The sequence below is a fragment of the Hevea brasiliensis genome, chromosome 13 (genome assembly GCF_030052815.1).
Source record: "Hevea brasiliensis isolate MT/VB/25A 57/8 chromosome 13, ASM3005281v1, whole genome shotgun sequence".
Lineage (NCBI taxonomy): Eukaryota > Viridiplantae > Streptophyta > Magnoliopsida > Malpighiales > Euphorbiaceae > Hevea > Hevea brasiliensis.
Window position 1 is genome coordinate 9590629 of NC_079505.1, and position 7455 is coordinate 9598083.

Genomic DNA, 7455 nt, shown 5'->3' on the forward strand with positions numbered 1-7455 from the left:
GAGATGACATGTGAAGGATCCGGCGGTATCTCCGAGCATGGACGTGGAACACATTGTGGATCTTGTCCACTCGTGGTAAAGCTAGCCTATAGGCCACTGGACCCACACGTTCAATGACTTCATATGGGCCAATGAACCTAGGGCTCAACTTACCCTTCCTTCCAAACCTCAACACTTTCTTCCACGGTGACACCTTGAGGAACACTTTGTCGCCAACCACATATTCTATTTCTTTTCTCTTGGTCGGCATAAGATTTACATGCATGCGAGGCAACCTTCAAGTTAGTTGTGATTATCTTTACCTTCTCTTGATCTGTTTCACAGTGTCCGCCCTACCAATTTATCTTCACCAATTCAGTCCAAAGACACCGAGTTCTACATTTTCTTCCATATAGTGCTTCATATGGGGCCATTTGGATGCTAGCCTGGTAGCTATTGTTGTATCACAGTGCCGGTGGGAGATATCTATCCCAACTTCCCTCAAACTCAATGACACAACTCCTCAAAGATATCCTCAAGGACCTGGATTACTCTTTTACGATTGCCCATCCGTCGAGGATGGAAAGCGATCTTTGAAATGGAGTTGTGTACCCAAGGATTCATGCAACTTCTTCCAAAATCTCGATGTAAACCTTGGGTCTCGATCGGATATGATGGAAAGTGGAATTCCATGCGATCTAACTATCTCACTAATATACAATTCGCTAACCTCTCCGGTGAGTAGTCACCCTAATCGGCGCGAAAGTGTCTTGACTTGGTCAATCTATCAACTATCACCCATGCTGCATCGTGTTTCTTCTGGGTGAGGGGAAAACCACTTACAAAATACATGGTGACCCGATCCCATTTCCATTCGGTATGCGTATAGTCAGAGCAAACCCGATGGAACTTGATGTTCTGCCTTGACTTGCGACATGTCAAGCATTTAGTCACATAGTCGCCTATATCTCTCTTCATACCGTGCCACCAATACCGACGCTTGGTCATGATACATCTTTGTACTTCACAGGTGCATAGCATATACACTAGTGTGTGCCTCTTTTAGAATCGGTCTTCAATTCCCCATCATCCGTACACACAGTCTTCCTTTGTAATACTGAGACACCCATCCGCTTTACCTCATAGTCGCTTGCTTTTCCCTCGAGATCTTGCTCATAATAGCCATTAGCTTCTCATCCGCCTTTTGCCCATCTAGTATCTGCTGTGAGTGTTTGGCCTCACTTGCAACTCGGCCAAAATAGCTCCATCTCGAACCAAGGATAGACAGCATTCAATGATCTCAAAGTCATCATGGATTTTCTCGCTCAAAGCATCAACAACTACATTTGCCTTCCCAGGATGGTAGTCAATTACACAGTCATAATCCTTCAGGAACTCAATCCATCGCCTCTGTCTAAGGTTGAGCTCCTTCTGGGTTGGCAAGTATTTCAGGCTTTTGTGGTCTGTGTATATGTAGCACTTTTCACCATACAAGTAATGCCTCCATATCTTCAGTGCGAAGATAATTGCTGCAAGCTCCAAATCATGGGTAGGGTAATTTTGTTCATGTGGCCTTAGCTGTCTGGAAGCATAGGCGATCACTTTCCCCTCTTGCATCAACACACATCCTAACCCATTATGAGAGGCATCACTGTAGACCACAAAGTCCTTCCCTGACACTGGCTGTGTTAACACTGGTGCCTCTGTCAACATAGCCTTCAATTTCTCAAAACTGGTCTGACACTTGTCATTCCAGTCAAATCTGACATTCTTGTGTAACAACTTGGTCATTGGAGCAGCTATTAGGGAAAATCCCTTCACAAATCTCCTGTAATACCCAGCTAACCCCAAGAAACTTCTGACCTCAGTTGTATTTCTGGGAGGCTTCCATTCTATCACTGCTTCTATTTTCTTGGGATCCACCCTAATCCCATCAGCTGACACTATGTGTCCAAGGAATGCAATCTCATTCAGCCAAAAGTCACACTTGGACAACTTAGCATACAGCTCCTTTTCCCGCAGGGTTTGCAGAACAATCCTCAAATGCTCATCATGTTCTTCCCTGGTCTTGGAATACACCAAAATGTCATCAATAAAGACCACTACGAACCGATCTAAGTATGGATGAAAGATACGGTTCATAAGGTCCATGAATGCCGCTGGTGCATTTGTTAAGCCAAAGGGCATCACCAGAAACTCATAATGCCCATACCGGGTCCTGAATGCAGTTTTGGGCACATCTACATCCTTTACCCTCAGCTGATGATACCCTGATCTGAGATCAATCTTAGAAAATACTCCTGCTCCCTTCAACTGATCAAACAGATCATCAATTCTAGGCAACGGATATTTGTTCTTCACAGTCACTTTATTCAACTGCCGGTAATCAATACAAAGCCTCAAAGTCCCATCCTTCTTTTTCACAAACAGCACTGGAGCTCCCCATGGTGACACACTGGGGCGTATGAACCCCTTATCCAACAACTCTTGCAATTGAGTTTTCAACTCCCTCAATTCAGTGGGTGCCATCCTATAAGGAGCAATGGAAATGGGTGCTGTACCCGGCAGTGTCTCAATGGCAAATTCAACTTCCCTTTCTGGTGGCAAACCAGGTAACTCTTCAGGAAATACTTCTGGGAAGTCTCTCACTGTGGGTATGTCACTCAGGTTTGGCTTAGCCTGCCTAGTATCCACCACATGTGCTAGGTAGGCTTCACAGCCTTTTCTCATCATTCTTCTTGCAACTGTGGTGAGATGACATTGGACAAGAAATCGTCCTTTCTCCCACAACCGTGATCTCATTACCCTCAAGTTTTTAGAGAAATTCTCTTCAATTTGCAATCAACTATTGCCTGATGACGTGATAGCGGTCCATTCCCAAAATCACGTCAAACTCATGGAAGGGTAACTCAATTAGGTCGCCAAGAATTCATACCCTGAATCCTCAACGGCAACCCTTGTATACTTTGTTCACTACCACATCAGTGACCCAATGGATTAGTGACCGAATGTCTTGGTCACTCTCCCTACCAGATCCCCTTTCTACGGGTAGATTGATGCAGATGTATGAGTGAGTGGATACTGGATCCACCAATGCATGCACAGGTTTATTGTAGATGGAGAACGTACCCCTGATGACATCCGGGGCATCTTGCTCCTCCTGAGCTCTAATAGCATAGGCTCTTGCGGGTGGTCGCTGTCGGGCCTCTCTGCGGCTCGGATGCAGCCTGTGATGCTCCTACACCTCGGACTTGCATTTTCTACCTCTCGTAGTGCGGGAGCGCAGTGCATGCGCTTGTGTTGGAGTAGCTGTAGTTGTTCTGCGTGGATAGTTTTTCAACTGTTGCTCTGTTGACCCTCTTCTAATGCAAGCACCAGTCACTCTACAACTGTCGCCCTTTTTCCATCTTTGACAGTGTGGTCATGCAGAAGATGCCGGCCTGGTCCTCGAACCCCATCCACGAGAGCTGCCCACCGATGGTGTGGACTCGACTCTCCTAGGGGTAAATCGTGGCCTGGGCCTCGAGACTGACCACGACCACGTGGTGAGCTGAACTTTGTGCAGAGGACCCTTGAACTTCTTCCACGATGCAGAGCTGAACTCGACCGACCCGGTCCCTCTTCTGCCTCTCTCTCTTCTAGTCCACTCACTAATTCTCACTTTTTCAACCTTTATGGCAGCTTCCACTAACTTGGTAAATTCGGTGATTCCCAAGGCAGTGAGCTGGATCTTGATGTTGTCATTTAGTCCCTCTTCAAATCTCTTACATCTTTCAGCTTCATTAGGGACTATCTCCCTTACATAACGGCTTAATCGAACAAACTCCTTCTCATACTCAGCCACTGACAATTGTCTCTGCCTCAGGTTAATAAATTCTCTTCTTCTCTCTTCCAAATATACAGTACCCACATACTTCTTCTTGAATTCCGAGAGAAAGAAATCCCAAGTTACAGCTTCTGGCTGTACTTCACTGGACACCGTGTCCCACCACTCATAGGCATCATCTTGTAGCAAAGAAATGGCAGCTTCCAGGTTTTGCTCTGGAGTGCAGTGAAGTTGTTTTAGTACTCTGCCCGTTCTGTTCAACCAATTCTCGGCTGCAATAGAGTCATCTTCTCTCTTACCATAGAAATCCACTGCCCCAAATTTTCTTAACCTTTCCAGGTGTGATTTCTGCTGTGGAGCTGGTGGTGGTGGTGGTGGTGCTGGCATTGCCCCAGCCATCTGTCTAAAGAACTCGGCCATTTGTTGAAACATGGCCTGTGGAGGCTGAGCAGGCTCTGCCTGAGCTGGTGGAGCAGATTCTCTCATGCCCCCAGTCTCAGCTGCTGCAGGTGGAGCATGACTCTCCACTTCCTCCTCGACTGCCCTTTGCGATGAAGGGTCCATATCCTATTTAACAAAGACAAACAGATCTGCGTTAGTGTCACCTCGACTCTTACAAATGCAATGCATGGTATGGACTCAATCTAGGCCCAGAAACGCCTAAACCGTGCTCTGATACCACTAAATGTGACACCCCTTACCCGTGTACAGTATACCCGAGTAAGTAATGCCACCTGGTGTACCGGCACACTCTAATATTCCTCAATTAATTTAGACAATGCTTTTGCATATAATTTATGAAATATAATGCTTAAGCCATTTATCAAAAGTATTATTCATTTAAGGTTCCGAAAATTTTAAAGAAAATCCGGCGGAGTACCGGCTAAAAATGGAGAAAACCGTTCTTCGGAACCTGTTAAAAACACTTCCAATATTTTTATTTCATCATCTCAAACTCCAATATCCCAAAATCTCAACAATATTTCTCAAACATCCATTATCAACACCAAATTCAATATCATGATTTCCACATTTCAATTTCCATTTTCATTCATCATTCACATGTGATGTTCGCATGTAAATCACAAGTAAACATCTACTTTTCCATTAACAAATACAATTTTCATAATTTACATATACATCAAAATATATTACATGAGTTCAAATACATATGAGAAAATACAAATCTGCTACAAAATATCAAAATGACAAAATGACACCTAGTGCCCTACCGATGCACTGCAGGTAGTGAGGTGACACGGACACTGAGCAGAACTGTCAGATAGACTCACCCAGTCTGTGGTCTACTGGGCTCACGATCGGGATCTCCAGTACCTACGCGTGGCAAAAGCAACGCGCTAAGCAATAATGCTTAGTGGTGCAATAATATAATAGAAGAAAATAGCAAGAAAATAAATGTGTATACAATGTGTATGCTTTCTTTGTTTGGTCTTGGTATATTCATTAAATCATTAGCTTTATTCACTTTTATTCATTTGGTTGCCCCAAGTAACCTACACTAGACGACTGGACTGGATAACGGGTAAACTGGCGCTGGGTACCTAGTACCTCGGGCCGTCACACCATCGGTCATATATGTATCTCCCGGTGTGCATGAGCGACTAACAAGTCAAATAATATCGTGCACAAGGCCAAGTCTCAATACAAAGCGTAATGGCTAAAAGCCATGAAATCACAGAATGGCATTTTTGCCATGTGCAGTACTGCTAACGGAACCCTATTGGCATGCCAAACTATCCAAACCAATCTTGTTAGGTATACTAGGGCATTTGAAACTTTTAAATTCTTCAATTTGTGAATTTCAACTTTTGTGGTGTCACTATTCATCATTGGTCAACCAAAAATGTTGACTTTTAGCATAAAAATGTGTACATCAACTTTGGCACTCCCAACATACCACATTTGGTGTTTAAAACTTGTTGGCATTAAGTGTTTTTGCAATTTCAAAGTGCAACCCACACTAGCAGAAAATTTCAGTTTTGGTGCCCTTACTTCACTGTTCCATTGGACACTGTTACTGTTGGAATTTGAAGAAATGTAAAACATGAAAGTTGTTCCTTATTTTGTCTAGTTGAATTTCCTTTTTTGAATCACTCCATTTGGAGTTTTGTAGCTCAGATATGGCTCAAAACCCAAGCTGTCCGGATTGCATTCTGCAGAAATTTACCATATCTACAGTGCAGGAACAGTAACTTGAGTCACTTGGTTGGTTGGGTTCTGGCCATAATTTGGGGTAGGTTCCTTCATGAAAGTTGTTTGTCTATGTCTTAACTTATTGCTGTAAAAATTTCAGACCAATTGACCAAATCTACAGTGAGTTATGGCCAAATGAACAGTTACTGTTCATTTGGTCAAATTCTGCAGAATTCAGTGCAGGGAATCCGGATTGGAGCTGGGTTTTGACCCTGTTGCTTGGGTCTTTTGGGCATGGTTTCTTCAGCAAAAATGTGCCATTATAAGCCTAGTTTCATGTCCAATTGGCCAAACTTCAATTGGACTACCACTGCCCAAGTTATGGCAGTGCAAAGGGACTGAAATTTCAGTCCCTATGCTGCTGTCCATAGGGCAGAATTTTACTTTCACTTTGCCATTCTATTTTTAAGTTCTAATTATGGTCAACATACCTAAAATGGTCACTAATTGACCCTTATAATGTTCACTTACCACTTCATAAGCCAAAACCAAATTTCACTCTCCAAAACCCTAGCTTCACATTATGTTTCCTACATAATGCCTTAGTTAACATACCAAATTATTATTCTTATGTTTATAAACTTTCAACTTAATTCTAGTTCACTTCAAGCTCATCAAAACACTCCTTACTATTTCTCCACTAGGGCAGCCAAAAATTCATGTACACACACACATGAATTTTGTTCATTTAAATGACATTTTCTTACTAAATTCAAGTGCTCATTCATGAAATTAAGGAGTTTTAGGTATATAGTGCACTAACCTTGTTGTATGCCAATCCAAGCTTGAGAAAGCTTCACTTTCTTTCTTCTTCTTGGCTGCCAAAAGCTTTAGCAAGGTGCTAGGGCAAATTTTTGTGAAGATGACTAAAGGTTTTATGGTGATTTGGTGGGTTGTCTCAAGCTTCCATTAAGCTCCCATGGAAGAATAGGGTTTTGGGAGAGAATGTAACGTTTTTGGGTGAGGAAGATGGCTGCTGAAATTTTGTTATTTTGGTCTTATTTAGTCTCTTTTAATAGTTAGTCAAACAATGGCTTAAGTGTGATTGGTCCAACTCCCTTAATGACATCACCATGATGCCATAATTGATCTTTTTCTTCATTTTCTTTCCTTTCCTTCACTACTCATTTTAAATTTCATTTCTAGTAATATTTCTTTATATTTTATGTCATATTAATTATTTACTCAACTGCGCAAGTCGTCCAAAAATCACCTCGGAAGGCGAAATGACCAAAATGCCCTCCGTTTGACTTAACGGGCCAAAATTGTCTGTACCGATAGAAAAATTTTTCTAGGTATTTTCTTGGCATTCTAATGCCATAGGAACCTCAATGACCCTTCTCTGGAGTCCCAAAAATTATTTTATAATTTTTCCCCCGGGTCTAGGGCTCCTCGTTATAGAACCGAACTTCCCAGGTGACCCATCGCTTGGGCAC

General features: G+C 42.7%; 1 long non-coding RNA gene across 1 annotated transcript; it reads right to left on the reverse strand.

The window, feature by feature from the left end:
- Window positions 1-4883: 4883 nt before the first annotated feature.
- LOC131172060 (uncharacterized) lies at window positions 4884-7196 on the reverse strand. Its single transcript, XR_009142707.1, has 2 exons — window positions 6783-7196; window positions 4884-5140 (listed from the first exon to the last, which is right to left on the reverse strand). It is a non-coding gene; the product is annotated as an uncharacterized LOC131172060 (long non-coding RNA).
- Between the last annotated feature and the right edge of the window lie 259 nt (window positions 7197-7455).